Source organism: Fukomys damarensis, unplaced genomic scaffold (assembly GCF_012274545.1).
Source record: "Fukomys damarensis isolate Sample0158 unplaced genomic scaffold, DMR_v1.0_HiC HiC_scaffold_2, whole genome shotgun sequence".
NCBI lineage: Eukaryota > Metazoa > Chordata > Mammalia > Rodentia > Bathyergidae > Fukomys > Fukomys damarensis.
In genome coordinates this window covers 2,028,540-2,044,565 of record NW_022900914.1, presented here as the reverse complement: position 1 = coordinate 2,044,565, position 16,026 = coordinate 2,028,540, and the positions used below count along the sequence as shown (strand labels likewise).

The 16,026-nt window shown below is 49.7% G+C and overlaps 1 long non-coding RNA gene across 1 annotated transcript; it reads right to left on the bottom strand.

Annotated features, from left to right (window-relative positions):
- Nucleotides 1–345: 345 nt before the first annotated feature.
- Nucleotides 346–1,315, bottom strand: LOC104850463. The gene is made up of 3 exons (XR_776973.1): nt 920–1,315; nt 592–791; nt 346–506 (listed from the first exon to the last, which is right to left on the bottom strand). It is a non-coding gene; the product is annotated as an uncharacterized LOC104850463 (long non-coding RNA).
- Nucleotides 1,316–16,026: the final 14,711 nt, after the last annotated feature.

The window sequence follows — 16,026 nt, the reverse complement described above, 5'->3', positions numbered from 1 at the left end:
ATCCAGGAGCTGCTCTACATGTCCTATCTGCCCGGCAGGCCAGGATACATCTTCACTCCTCTGCTTTCTCCTCCATTTCAGGTACCCAGGGCACAGCAGGCACTGGGTAAGTGTTCTGGATGAATTCATGGCAATTTCACATCTAAGCACTAATTGGTTGCAAGGATAAGAAACACGCTTCGCTCACAAGTAAGCAAATGTTAGCGACATAGAACTGTTCATTTTTTAATACTATCATATCAAATATGGTTGGACTCTGAAAGTGGAGAGTTTGTAACCAAATGGTTTACAGCCAAGTGAAGCAATAAAGACCCCCTTATCCTAGAATCCCACGCTTACCTTGGCTTTTTGACCTCGACTACAACTGCCAGGCAGATATATGGAACGCTTGCTGCATGATCATTATCCCATTGGTCTCTGGAAACCGACACAGTGTCTTTGCCAGATGAGATTTTTAAAATGCTGAGGGGAGCCACCTTCAGCATTTCCCCGGTATTGTGTTTCATCTGTTTGGTGGAGAAAGCTTTCAGATACCACAGCTCAGGAAGCAGATTGACACACATCTGTGCAGGCTGGGAAAGCTCAATTCACCTCATCAGGATCGGTCTCCTCTCCGGAGGGCCTGCATCGCAGTTCCCCACAGCGCACCTCCTGAGGCCCCAGGGGGCCAGTTTTGTTCCTTCCTGGGTGACTCTTTCTGCAAGCCCAAGTGAGTCCTGGCCAGGATTCATCAAGAGACATGAAGAAGGCTGAACCACAGAGGGGCTTGTGCTCAGTAGGCACCGTTGAACCTGTCCACACACGGGGCCAGGAGTCTGCCAGAGTACTCAGTGGTGGGCCAGCCCTACCCACTTCCCGTAAGCACCCTCGGCACGTTTCTCACCCACATCATGGAAATAACAGTAACATTTCTGATCACCTCTCAGAATGCATTATGCGGAGCCAGCAACGTAAAAGCTGCAAACATAATAGCTGATGCCTGGGGTCTGTTCTGCTTCTCAGACTCCTCCTGAGATTTTGTGGAACTGGGATATGTAATCGAAAAATATAAAGAATGCTTAAAATTAAAAATATGACTACACTGAAAGGCATATTGCTGTTTATTCCCCTCCAGACACTCCCCCCGCACTTTGAACATCCTTGCTCCATTATTCTAACCTCTTGCAGAAGCAGCTGTGGAGTGCTCTTTTGTGCCTTTTGTTTAGTCCCCTGGCTGCCTCAATGTCCTGAATCAATTGCAAACGCTTACCTTCCATGGTCATTTTGACTCTGGGGAGAGCCAGAAGTTGTGGGGTGCTAGATCTGGTGAGTAAGGTGGGTGAGGACACACAGCCGTGTTTTTATGAGCTGCCTTTCTGTTGGATGTCACTCAGCAGCAGCATTCACTGGATTTTTCATCACACCTCATAAAGATTCTCACAAAAAAACACTTCTGGAACTGCTTCATAAAGTGGCCAGAACAATGGGACGAGAGTGTTCAAAGCGAGGGAGAGGATTGTGAGGGGACTGATGGAAATGTATCTTTCACTGTCATACATTTCGAAAATTGAAACATTCACTCCATACCCTGGACACCCCTTGCATGGTGTCTTGCCCCGGTAAGAATGGTATGATCAAGAATACAGAAAAGAACGAGTGCTGGTGAGGATATAGTGGGAAAGGAGGCATCATTGTACACGTGTTTGTAATGTAATTTACAGTCACTGTGGAAATCAGCAAGGAAGTTTCTCAAAAAACCACAGAGAGAGCTACCACTTGATCAGCTGTACCATTCCTAGGTATATTCCTGAAAGAATGAGAGTCAGCAGACCAGAGATGTATCTGCACCCCTGGGCGTAGCAGCCCAGTTCACGATAGTCAGACTTTGGAGCCATCTTTGGTGCTTGTCAATGGATGAATGGATAAAGAAAATCTGCTTGACAGACACAGTGGAGGAGGATTTCTAGGCCTAAAGAAGAACGAGACCATGCCATTTACAGGAAAACAGGTGGAACAGCAGGTCATCACGTTTCAGCCAGACCCAGAAAGACAAATACAGTACCACGTGCTTTCTCTCTTCCATAAAACAGTGACGTGAAAGTAGAAGGGTGGCTATTAGACAAAAGAAAAGGAGTCGGGAAGGGGGAAGGGGACAAGACCTAATGGGGGTGAAAACGATCAAAGAATGTTATGTGCATGGGTGAGCAACCCATTACTCAGGATTATTATGCACCGATGTAAAAGGGATTAGCACTACACACGGAGGGCTCCCGGCTCAGTGGCAGGCTCCTTGGAGTCCACCGGCTTCCAGGGCCCCGCCATGCTGCCCTCAGTTGTCCCATCCCTTTGGCCTCATCCCATCTGTTGCGGTTTCTGCTTCCCCTTAGTTTTCACGACCCTGACAGTTTTCAGCAGCACCGGCTTCGTGTTTTGTAGACTGTTCACCAGCGTGGGTGTTTCAGATGCTTTCCTCATGGCTGAACTGGTGCCGAGAGTTTTAGGGAGAATGCTGTGTCGGCAAGGAGCCGAGCCCACAGTCCAGCGAGGAATCTGTCCTTGCTGCTGTTCATGTCTCTCCCTCTCCTCTCTAACTCTTCTCCCAGAGTGGACTCAGTACCTGAGGAGCCAGAGGGTGGGCCGTGCCTTGGGCTCTGGGGAGAACTTACAGCTTGGAGGTGATAAGGAGATTTGCTTTTTCCAGCCTCTGCGGCCCCCTCCTTGCCCGAGCCAGGATGGTGGCACCTCCCGACTCCCCCGCCCCGGCCTTGGGTTGATACACGACTCCGAATTCCGGGTCCTGTGATTTTATCTTCGCGTCACAGTGCAGGTGCTGGCATCATGCCCTTGTGTGGGTCTTTCTTTGCTCCTGCACCCCAGCCCGCCCATTCCTCCTTCGCCGCACGCTCTGACTGGGCCGTATTTTAGGACCCAGCTCGCAGACCTCGGTCTCTGCACAGCCAGGTGGGAGCTGGGACAGAGGTGCAGCCACAAGGGAAGGCGAGGGACCTAGATGACAATCCAGCACTGGGGCCAATGGTGAGGCCTCCTCTAGGTCACCCCAGCTTTAGTCGAGCGCCGCCCACCCCGTGGTTCCTTGTTCGCTCCGGTTCTCTCCTACCCTCTGCACGCGAGGCGCTAAAGTCCTAACGGAAGACGAGGGGAAAAGGGTGGCACGCGACACTTCCGGGTTGGGATTTTCGTGTGAAAAGGCTGAAATGGCAGGAGGACTTTGGTCTTTGCTTCCAAGGCCGCCTCTGCAGACCTCTGCATTCCCACCTCTCCCCGCTCGCTCGATGAAGTTTAGGAAGGTCGTCGGAGCGTGAGCACAACGGCTATGCGAGCGTTTATCCCTCCTTCAGCAACGTGCCTCCTTCTGCATAACTAGGAATTCGGCCAAGTTACGTTCCACAGACATATCATTCATTGTATGCTGAATGCCACCGTAAAATCTTTATATGCTTACTTTCTGCCCCGACTTTTTAACACCCGACCTTGTACACTACGGAGTATTTATGGACAGTTAAAGTATAGTCAAGGGCAAGGCTAATGACGGGATAGGATGCAGCGCACGGTCACCAGGATTTAACTGGCTCTTCCTCTTCCTTCGTAACCCAGTCCGCCGTCACTTCCCCACCTCTTCTGAGAACTGGCGTTCAGGAACTCAGCAATGGCGCCTGAGGGCCTGTTGTGCAGTAGCACAGAAAAACCTTCCTCGAGAGTGAAGGCCAGGGTGGGGGGGGCAGGGGAGGGTGGAGAAGGAGAGGCCGGAGCATGGCTGTTGGCGCCCCCTGCAGGGCGCGGACTCTCAGGCCGGCCCTGTCTCCTGCATCTTCTACCCCTGAGCTTGCGCCCAGGTCTGTGCACCGAGGTGGGGATGTCAGCCTGTGGTTTCTCTTTTGAAAGCTCACATCAATTTGATTCCATGGTCCAGGTGTGAGAATCCGTGACCTGGACAGAGACCATTGCTTCTGCTTTCCGAGAAGGTCCCTTCTGGAAGCCACTAGGGAAAACAAATCCTGAAAAATGAAAAAGTAACCTACCCTCCACATAACTTCCATCAGCACAACAAAACCAAAATCTTTCAAGATGAACGCTCCAGCAGTCTGCATGACCCATGTCACCGGACATTCCCCGGTGTGTGGGAGGCCCTGGCTGGACCGCTCTCCTGACCCAGCTGTGCTTCCTAGTTGTAGAGACCTCTGAAATAGATGCCCTCAGTGCACTGGATGAGAATGAGAGGTGCTACTTCATACAGATGATTTTGGGGGGATGCAATATTATTGAAATAATTTAAGCCCAGTACAGCAGCTCATAGTCATTAATTTTCTGCAATCACTTTTCTTAGCTTTGAAGATAGGTTAAAGAATAGAGGGATACCCACAAAGACAGTTGGCAAATTTCAAAGCACAGATTTGACTTTGCCATGATTTAGGCTGAAATGTTGTACAATTGGTAGGTTTGTGGAGGTTAAAATTAATCAGACCACATGGTTTTTTGACTTGCAAAATCATGACTGGGGGCTTAGGCAGGGCGTCTTCAGCAGCAAATATTTGTTGGAGGAAAAGCCTTGTTTTAAACATTAGACAGAAAGTGAAACTGATATTCTTCATGCATTTCTTTGAGTTACAGTTTGGTCTGGCATTCATTTAAATTAAACACTGCTGATGCTCTGCCTGCCTCCGCTGTGGCAGGACAAATCAGAGAGGGCCTGAGAACAGTCCATAGGCTGCAAGCTTTCAGAGCCGCTTGATGTGGATTCAGGCAGAGCCTACTGGAGAACAGCCCAAATTAAGTGTTCTGTGTTTCAAAGAAACCACAGTTTCTCTTCTATTCCACCGAAGACGCATGGAGGGCAGGGAGAAGAATGAGTGTTGGGGGTCAGTGGCTTGTTCACTGTGATGTCCTGGAAAACTTACTCGGATTCCAAGTTGCAGTGTCATCATGTGTAACATACAGCAGATTCTTCCTACCTTTCAAGTGATTGTGAATATTAAGAACTGTCTCCTCCCGGAAAGCCTCTGATGGAATGGTCCTCAACCTTTCGGCACCGGGGTCCAGTTTCGTTGAAGACAACTTCTCCACGCATGGTGGTGGGGGTGGTTTGAGGACGACTCACAGGCACACACATGCAGACACTTTGCATGCACAATTCACAGTAGGGTTTGCTCTTGAGAGAAGCAGGAGCCTCCAGTGGTCAGGCAGGAGGTGCAGCTCAGGTGATCATGTGAGCATGGCTTGTGGTTCTAGAACAGCAGCCAGGCTGTGAAGTCACAATGTTCAGTAAGCAGCGCTGTGTAATCCCGCTCTTTCTCTGTGTGTATAGTTGAGTTGTGAAGAAACAGAAGAATCTTCTAGGGCTCATCATGCGCAGTAATCCCGTCCATCTCACTGGCTCCTCCTGAAGGGTACGGAGAAGCCCTGTGGGCCGGGCTTGTTGCTTTGGGTGTGCCAGCTGGAACCCAGGAGCGCTGGCCACCCTTCTGCCCTGCTTTTCCCACGGGGACGCTTTGCCACTTTTTCTCTCATTTAGCTCCGTGGCACTGTTTACGTTCCTTGTGTGTGTTTTGCTCTTCAAGTTAAAAGGGCTGTAGCGAAGCGCTGGCTTTCACAGTGAGGTGCTGCTGGGGCTCGGCCCGAGATGCTGAGCGAGTTTACCCTTCCTTTGCAGGATGAGGGATAGGAGCCGATCCAGGTCCAGACAAGGCTGGACTGAAAAACGGAGTGGTCAGAGCTTGGCCTCAGGGATGCCCCCAGTGGCACCCGACTTCCTGTGCTCACAGCTGGAGGGTGGCTCGAGGCTGCCCCAGGCTGCAGCACCAACAGAGAGGCGGAAGGCAGGGAGCAAGGCTCTTTAGGTTCACGGAAGTGGCTTCATTCTCATGGATCTGCACCTCCAAGTGCACCACACAGAGCTCTGCCTTCTGCAGACCGCAGCTCAGAGGCCAGGCTGGTGCTCCATACCACACGCTCAATGATCTGGGTCTAAAGAAGGGGCTCAGTCGTCAGGGCTCGTCCTCATTTATTCTGCCTTTTCGGGCCTCAGCCTCTCCGGTGAGCGTCCCCAAATGCTCGGACAGAGCTGGAGAAAGGACAAAACAAAGCAAAGTGTACCTGGGCGTCGGCTTCTTTTCATTAATGCCCCCAATCTTCAATTTCTTACCTTTTTCTTTATTTCCCCCAAATCTCCGAAGTAGCCTCACTGTAAGCTGGCGGACTTGTCTCACATCACACCCAAAGCGGCTGTGCCCAGCTCTCAGGAGGTAGATCTGTGTCAGTGGCAGTCACCTTTCAGTACTGTAGGGCTTAGAAACAGCCCCTTCCACACATAATAAGCCTGGATGTTGTCCCGGAGAGATCGAGTGCCCCTCAAACCATGTTGCTTTATCTCAGCAACACCCAAGTGGCATCTGCGAGTTCTCTTCTTCCCTCCCTTTTCTGTTGCCTTCAGACCACCTGGCTGCCAGCATGCATGGTGACCACTGGGATGATGGTGGCAGGTTTGGGGATGCTCGTGCCCCCCATTCTTACACTGATCTCTGTGGGGAGATGGCATTTGATTTTCTGTGGGGTGCTGGAAGGACGGACCTCCTCCGCCCCTCTGAAATCCGGTGGTGAGAATTATCCCCCATCTTGGATACCTCTAAGTCACTTCTGGCTACTACACTCAAGGTCCCTCTCCTTCAAGTTTGCAGAGCTTTCATCCTCCTTCTGGGAAACAGCAAGCATGGGATTAATTAGTTTTTTGGTATTGTTTTCTGAAAACAGAATCAGAGGGCATCTTGCCAGACATAATATCCACTCCCTGTGATGGATGTTAAGAGTCTGGTGAAGCTGGGCAGGACTTAGGCTGTTTCTCTGGGTCTTATTCTTATGGGGGTATCAGGCACTAGAAACAGCCACCGATAGTCCCAGCAAGGGGGCTGGGACTTGGCTCTTCATCTGTTGAAGAAAAGCATTGGACTGGATGAAATCTAAGTGTGCTTCTAGCCCAGGAATTTTAATTTTAATAAGCATCTTGAATGATACCATGAGAAACAACAACCCTTTTTACATGTGGCTTAGAGCTTTTGAGTAGAAAACCCTAAGGAGCTAGACCAGAGGTCTAAATTGTTAGGGGCCCAGCAATTTCTTGGCACAAAAGCCACTCTACGCAGTGACCATTTCTTAGCTCCTTTCGAAGACTGAAATGTGGATGGACTGTGTAGAGTCCTTGGCATGGGAAAATCACTTGGCAAATGCTACCCACAGGGACTGTGTGATGGAGTGTAATTGTCCCTCCCGAGTGTCAAGCTCAGAGGTGAAGGGGTGCTCACAGTGCCGACAGCTGGGGTGGTGCAGGTGCTTTTCCAGGCGTCAGACTGTGTAGCTCCTTCCCTGCTCCTGAGCTCTGGTCCCATCCCCATGGTATCTAGTGCTGGGCGAATGGACAGCAGATGTCAGCTCTGCTTCCGGGAGAGGTCCTGCCAGGTGCTGCTCCCTCACTGGGAGGCACGGGAGACACTTTCTTCCCCTCAAGGGGACAGGAGGGGCTTTGCCGGTAAACACAAATGTGGTCTTGGTTTGGGAGGGTCTGAGTTCCTCTCCCGGGCCCAATTCCCCATGCCCCTCACCATCCTGAACAGGGATCTCACACGCCGTCCCAGCCATCTGCCCCCACGCTTCTTCTCACCTTGGGTGTCCCCGGATCAACAGCCTGGGCTGCTGGTCCCATTGACCGCTGCTGTCCGGGCCTTTTGGCTGAGAGTCGGCCCAGAAATCAGGTAGCAACAGAGCACTGGGCTTGACCCAGGAGGTCTGGACTGAGACTTCAGCGCTGCTGTGCAGGGACCACGGCCTGGGGCAGGGAGAGCACCTTCCTGAGCTGCGGTCCAACAGCAGATGTGCTGGCAGTGGTGCCCAGGGTGGTGCAGAGCTGCAGGCGCTGCTGAGACACCCAGGCCAGGCCTCGAGCAGAGGGGAAGCATGCGGGGCTGTACTTTTTGCATTACATTTTTGGGAAAGGAAAACACATAGACGGCAAATAGCTGAAAAAGACACCAAACTGTTTATGGAGTTATCTTGGTGGAATGAAATGTAAGTGATTTATAATCATTTCCAAGAGGGATTATTGCTTTTGTAATCAGAAAAAAAACATACAAAGTGTATTTTCTTTAAAAAAAGGTCTGCTTTCCTCAAGGCTTTTGCAGTTTGCCCAGAAAGATGAGCCCAGCTGAGGGCTGACCGCTCGGTGTGCTTGGAAGGCCGGACAAGCAGCACGGCTGGGCCTGGACAGACTGACGAGGGTCTCGGGGACTCGGCAGTGCAGCAACCTTCCGAGGAGAAACTTTAGCGGCACCTTTAGGTGGCAGAAGTGGCCCAGGTCATACAGTTGCTGCAAGCAGGTGTAGGTAGCTCACTGACACCACCTGCTCATGTTCCAAAACAATTGTGGCCAGGACCAGTACATAATCTTCAAGTGTCTTTTCTTATCTTTTCATTTTAGGTCTTGGGGAGTGGGCCCAGGGTCTCTCACAGCTTCAGTAAACGCATCTTTAATATACTGGCTTCACACCAGGCCCTGGGAAAACTGTGTCCTAATGCCTATGTTTTAATACAAATAAGGTAATAGAAGTCTTTTAAACATTAAAATTAATAGAGCCAACAGTAAGCGCATTCCCCAGGACCACCATTTATACCCATTGTCCAGACTTACACACGAGAACACATACTTATATATTCCTAGATGTACATGAAATGAATTTTCTTACTTGTCTATTGCCATAAATAATAAAAGTACAGCACAAATTGGGGGAAAAACAAGCCAGATTCACCTAACCCGGTAGTCCTGAGATTGGACACAGCTTTAAAAAGACAGGAGCACAGTCTCTGGAACAGTCTTTCCTCTGCAGTGTGGGGACCACCCTCGGTTCTGATGCTGCTGCCAGGCCTTCATGTGGCGGGGGCGCCTAGAGATGGTCACAACTAGGCAGCGTGGCTTGGCCAGGAGGTGGTAATGCCAATCGTGCAGCTCAGCTTTCATCACCATGACAAAATACCTGGGATGTTCAACTTTTAAAACGAAGAGAGGTTTATTTTGGCTCACGGTTTCAGAAGACTCAGTCCCTGGTCATTTGGACCTGTTGCTCTTGAGCTGTGACAGCATGGTTATCATGGCACGTGGCAGGGGAGGCCTGTTCATTTCATCTCCAGGAAGCAAAGGAAGAAACAAGAAGGAGCTGGGGTCCCAGTATCCTAGTGACCTAACTTCCTGTCTCTAGGTCTCACCTATTAAAGGTTTCTCCACTTTCCAGTAACAGGTTGGGGACCAAGCCTGGGGCCATTGGGAGGTACTCAAGATTCAAGCTGTAACGTCGACCCAGCCCAGGAGCACTGGCCACCAAGGTCTCACCTTTGGCTGGTCTCATCTTTTGTAGACGTTGGTGGTTATAAATGTTCCAGAAGTTGGGACATCCCAAGGGGCTCACAAAAGATCAATGCAACTGCCACTTGGGGGGCACAGTTGGATATCACCAAACAGATTCCAATAAAGTGCTCGCTCCCTGCATGGGCGAGGTTATATCTGCTCCCTTTGCCCTGTCCTCAACACTCGGGCAAACTGAAGACACAAAGGAAGTCTGAACACGTTACAGCTCTTCCTCAGAATGTGTGCCATGCCTTCACCTTCTTCCGACGAACAGTCTCATCATCATTAATGACCCAGCTCACCTCCCTTCCTTTATTCTTGTTTCAGTTTATCTTTGTTTCATAATTTCTTGCATGTTAAAATATTTTTTCACTTATCTGTAAACATTCTGAATACCATTAACGGAGTCTTTTAAGAGAGCTCTATAAAACTGCCTTTGGTGTGAATTCACACGCCGATGTAATTATCTATCTTCTGAGCTTTGGAATTCCTCCGTTGGGAATTTGGGATTTGCAGTGTCACTTTATGTGCAATGTGCTTGTGTGTTATTTCCCCCCTTGTCCTGTGCTCACCTTCCCTTACCTAGCTCTGCTGTTGTCACAGAACTGGTTCTAGTAGAAGCCCAGGGGTTTCTGTTCCAGTGTGATATCTCTTAGGGAGATTTCCAGCCACAAAGCTCTTCCTTCTGCAGCAACCACAGGTCCTGCTTCTGTGAAGTGTGTTCTCTCATGCAATTGGGAGCAGCAGGTATCTTCAGTAGGAGGCTGGTGTAGAATTCTGTCCCAATCCTGAACCTCTACAGCCACAAAAGTGTGAAAGTCAGTGAAAGAGCACCAGTGTGCTCGGCGAGACCCATGCTCCACTGTCTGTTCCCAGCAGACTTGTGGAAGAGTCTCGCAGTGAGTGTACAAAGGCTTGAAGGGTGCGGGCCTGACACAGGGACGTGGATTCTCCCCAACCTAGTCGGACATCAGAGGTGTCGTGGCTGCCGCCAAAACTTCCTATGCAACATGGAAGCAATTATATTAAAATGCTGTTGGAGATTCCAGTACTCTCCTTGGAGTAGACAAATAAACTTCGAAATCATTTACAAATGATGTGTTGAATCTGTGTGGCATGTACTCTTTGTAGGGGGAAAATGTGTTTCTCCTAGGAGGCTGTTTCCATGATGAAATCTCCACCTTCACGGGACAGGGAGGCAGGAGGCCGTTGCAGGTGGGCCCTGCCCTCTCTGGACCCGGGCTCACTCAGCAGATAGCATGGATGCTGACAGCCTGATGGTTTGGGTGTGAGGTGGGGACACAGCACTGGCCACCTCTCAGCTTCTGGGGAGATTTGCTCAGATCTCCCTCTGTGAGGCTGGCGTGGGGAGCTGCCCTGGGCTGGGCTTTGATGACAGAGCAAGGCACCGGGGGAGCCTGCCCTGGGCACACACTGCTGGCATGGCCACAGGCATGGCTCCTGGGCCAGGGGGCAGTACTGAGTGACCGCATAGTGTGCAGTGCACATTCCTGATGGCCTAGCCCAATGCAGGTCTTGTGTAATTCAAGACCAATTTTCCTATAAATTACTCCCTGAGAAATAAAATCATTAAAATATACAAAGTGGAGAGAACGCATTCTTGTAGGCTGTAAATTTCAACTTTTGGAGTTTGGGGTATTTTACATGACATTTCTGGATAACCAGGTTAACTGCAAAAATGCCCATGATTCTTGGGTTTATGCGACCATGTTCTGTAAACTTGAGGTGTCATTGCTTTAATGCGGCCTCACACCCCTGTTATTACTCACAGGTGCCGCCTGAGGAATTAAAACCTCAACATAAAGTGGTCATCTGGTTTTCTCATAGACTATTACTGCATAACATTTCTATTTCAAAGGATTATACGTTTTGCCTAATCTTCCTTTAACTAATGCTTGGGTGGTATAACTATGAGGATAAAATGATCTTAAATTATAATAGTAATCAGTTCTCAGTAACCCACAGATATTGTAAATACAAATAGCAGATATTGTTAAATGATGGTGGATTGTTTTGTTAATAGATAATTGATTTGAACATATTGCCCTTCTTTTTTTGGCAAGACCTGAGCTACATTCTCAGCTTTTCTGTCTTAAAATAGGTCTCAATGAATCGCTAAGTTTCCCAGGCTGGCCTCAAGTTTGTGACCCTCCTACCTCGGCCTCCCAGAGTAGTGGGGTTAGGGGCACAAGCTGTGCCACCAAGCCTGGCTTAACTTAGTATCTTAATGTGACGTGGACTTTATAACCCATCCAGTCAGAGCCTGGACATTATATGATCTAGAGGAACTTTCCATAAACTTTGCAGTGTTACAGTATTTCAAAATTTGTGTAGAAAGGTAAATGTTGTTTCAAAAAACTTCTGAGCTATCTTGACTTTGAAGAATCCAAATTCACCTAAATGTAGCTAGGCTACTGTTATGGTTTAGATCTAGACTGTCCTCAGTCAGCGTTCAGATGTGGGGCTACAGGAAGGTAAAAGGGTCCAAGAGTCCTGCATGCTGTGCTCACCAGGGGACTTATATCCTCTAAGGATATAACGCTGCAGTGGAGTGCAGCGTAAGAGTGGGGCGTGGTCCGAAGAAGCGAAGAGATGCCTGGGTATGACCCGACCGGAAGCTGACCTCTGCTTCCCTGGCTCCGCCCCCTGCATCGGGCCGCACACCTTGAGCAGCTCTCCTCCAGCAGACCTTCCCGCCATGTTTTTCCTGCTTGGGACCTGGCCAACTATGGACCGAGTCTTGTAAAAGCCATGAGCCAAGATAAATTCTCCTTTAAATTGTGAATGTCAGCTGATGAAAAGGTGACCGAGACAGTATTATCTGCTAAGGTTCTTTAGGTGGTAGATATGGAACAGTTAACTCAAAATTGTTAATTAAAAGGAAGATATTATAAGGACTCTGCTGTGTCTCAGAGAAGCCACAAGCCCTGGAGCTGGGTATCAAGAGTGGTTGGAGCCTGGGGCTTCAGGGCCACAGTGGTTCTTTCTTCCATTGTGTTGAGTTTGTTCCTTAAGTGTTTCACACTTCATTATTCTCTCTCACAAACCTGATGTCCTGGCAAATTAAAGTGGACACTTTCTGTTCAGAGAGCAGAAAGGGATAAACAAACCTGGCCGTACAATATTTGAGAGCATGTTTTATTTCCAGCGCCTCCGTGATACTGCTGTGGGGCTTTAAAGAGGGCAGTGAGGTTCATCTACTCTACTCACCCCCAAGGGCCCGTCCCTCCATTTGCTGGGCCGTGGGACCATTTCTGGTCGGTTTCACATGAGCAAAGTGAACCCATGGCCCCCGCAGGCACAGAACCTGGGAAGCGCGTGTGCATTTCTTGCCATCTCTGGACTCCCTGTGTGCCACCCGAGAAGGCTGCATACTCTGCACGAGGCAGACACACTGAGGGTAGAGCCTCAGCCAGCCTGAGAGACCCGGAGAGCTGGCTGAAGGGTGAGCACCTGGAGGTGGTGCCCCAGTTCCTGCCTGGCCTGGGCTGTCCTCAGAGACTCCAGAGCCACCTGCCGGCCAGTGAACCTGCAGGAGGGGGGCTGCTGCCAGGGGGCCCCAGGGGCACAGGACTGTGTAGATTTGGGCCTGTATTGCCCAGGAACCCCACGGGACAAGAACTGAAGATACCAGAAGCCTCTAGGTGTGGCCAGCTGAGGGCCAGTCCCAGCCCCAGCTCTGCTGGGAAGTGGGGTGCAGTGGCACAGGCTGCTGATGGCAGCCACAGGACGGTGTGCACCATGTGCTCATCTCTGTGCTGCGTCCAGAGATGAGGGGTGAGGTACTCTCGGTGATCCTTTTTGACACTTTCCTTCCCCACCTATGCTATGCAGTCTCAGAAGCTGTGCGTGCTCTGCTGACTCTGCCCCAGTTTACTGACTATTGCCACCACACGTGCTAAGACCCTTTCATCCAAGCTATATAACAGCCTGGACATCCGTTCCTATTCTAGGGGGTTCAACCAGTTTTCCATGGTGCCTAGGTTCTAATTCATTCAATGCAATAACTTCTGAGATAGCAAGATTGGGTTGCATTAGCTCACATTAATTCCAAGGAGGATTAGCATTTTAATGTCAGAGATAACATAAAACTTTAAAATATCTAAGCTGCTTATGAAGGTAGAATATTAGGCCATGGATTGGAAATGGTTTTGGGCAGAGAGGACTCTTGTTTCCAGACTGACTCTGCCTGGTTTTCCTTAGAGTTCCCTCTCTGTACCCTGGGGTTTGGGCTCTTGCTAACTCTGCAACTCTGGGCATGTTACTCATCTGTAAGAGGGTTGTATGTGCATCAGTGCACACACGTGTGTGTTACTACTCTGCTGATTACTGACTGGCATATTTATACCATTTACATTTAATGTAATCATGTTTGTAATTAACTTTGAAATTTTTACTTTCCATTTATTCTGTTTTCTTGCATTTACCTTTTTGTGGGTTACTTAGAGATTTTTAGAATTCCATTTTGACTTATATATAGTGTATTTGAGTGTGTCTTACTGGATAAAATCTTAGGGGTAGAGGTAGGCATTACTAAATATATAGATATCATATACATGTCATTCCTCTGTTTAAGTCCCTTTTCCTTCCACACTTAAATTTTCTTGAATATCTCCTCCACATGCATTGAAAACCTCATCAGACAATAGTTATAAAACTCAAGCAGAAAAGGAATGTCCATGATTTTTACTCATATTTTTGCTCTTTTCATCATTTTTTCTTCCTTCTTAATGTTCAAAGATTTCTTTAAGAAAAATCATTTCCTTTCTGTTCAGGAAGCATCTCCTAGCCACGGGGAAGACTCAGAGCCACGTGGCCATGGTGGAGTAACACGTGAAAAGCCACCGGGCTGCGGTACCCACGGCCCCTCCCAGGTCTGCCTGGCTCAGTGTCCATGGACTGCACAACCTAGAGCTGTGTCACAGATGGGGCAGGGGCCAGGCCAGTGCCGGCACAGCTCAGCAGGTGTGTGAGGCTGTGGTACAAAGCTCTGGCTCTTTTCTGCCCCGCATCTGCCAAAGTTCAACACGTGGTTCTTGTCCTGCTCCTCCTGCAGAAGGTTGCTTTTTAATTTGTCTGCTCAGGAAATCTCAGTTTTCACCCTGAGATTGGTTTCCAGAAGAAGGCTTGTCTGATGGGGCCTGTGGAGTGCCGTGGTTCTGCACAGGTCCTCTAACATGAGCGAGTCAGAGCCGTGGCTGCTGAGTCATAAATTCTGAAGCCACATGGACCTGGTTCTTTCCTGTGGCCACCGGGTCAGCCTCCTTGCTGAGCAAGACAGAGCCCTGGCTACCGAATGGGAAACGTATTTCAGAGATGCTAACCCTGCACAGAAAAGTAGACTTGGGACTTTTTGTGGTGAAGATCTTAATGGAATGTGTGCTCTGCCAGTCTCTCGGGCAGTAGATAGAGCTTCTCTGTGGGGTGCCAGGGCATGCTGAGCTGCCACGAGCGCGTGACAGGTGCATCTGAGACACTGCCCCTGAGTTCTTAGGGCAGCCAGGTACTTCCTGGGCCTCCCAGAGCTTTGGCCTGGTTGCCTCCAGCTGTGAACAGCTCCTTCCTGTTATTCCAGGGAGCCATATACAAGGTATCACTTTCTGTGAGTAGGAGAACAAGACCCGGCAGGGCGTCGCCCCTCAGGGAGTGTCTCCAGGGTGCGGTGCCCCACAGAGAGGGGATCACTCTGCTGCCTGACACTGTGGTCTGCTTTACCCACACGAGGCCCAGAATGTTTTCCTGAGGCGTGGCTCTTCTGACTGAAAAGATGGGGGTACAGAGTTCTCCCTGAAGAGGTGAAGGTGCAGGCTGCAGTTGTATGGACTGTGATCAGAGCAGGGGTTACCTGAAGCTGAGAAGGGAAAGCGGCAAAGTTATGTCATTCAGCTGAGTGGAAATTAAGAAAGGAAAACACCTTTAAACCCAGAAGTTAGAGTTTTAAAATGCTTCTAGGAAGTCACAGTTGAAATTTCTAGAGTGTTTCCAAGGGAAATTAGATGAGAGGACCTCCTTGCCCTTCTAGATCAGCGTCAAGTGGATAATTGCACACATTGAAAGCTCGGTCCGCACACAGAGGGCAGAGCATCAGCCTGCTGGGGCTTCTCTTCGGCCTTCAGTTCTGCTGTGCCCTGTTTCCCTCTTGGAGGTGGATGGAGTCCCTCATGTGACCGGCGTCCCTGTGCCCTGTGAGCAGGGTGGCTGTGCTCACCTCCACAGACAGCCAAGCCCAGAGCCGGCTTCAGAAGTGAGCTTTGGAGAAGTCAGTGCAGCACGTCCAATGTTTCTAGTTATTAATGGAAACTCCTGCCTCGTGGAGTTCCCTGGGGACAGGTGGAGATTATCTCTAATGAGAGTGCAAATTCCACACGGAGGGACCGGGAGAGGGGACACACTGGAGAAAGCAGAGTCTGTGGGAATTACCGACAGCGGAGTCCACCGCGTGAGTAGGAACAGAGCACCGCTGTCCACAGGCCTTGGCAGTCTCTGCTGCCACCATGCTGTTACTATGACATCAGTACCACGTCCTTAGGGCTGATGATAAGTGAGTCCTGTGTAGAATCCCAGTCCTCTCGACAGCTCTGAGCTGGGCCTGTCCAGGTGAGGGAACTGACGCTGGAGATGGT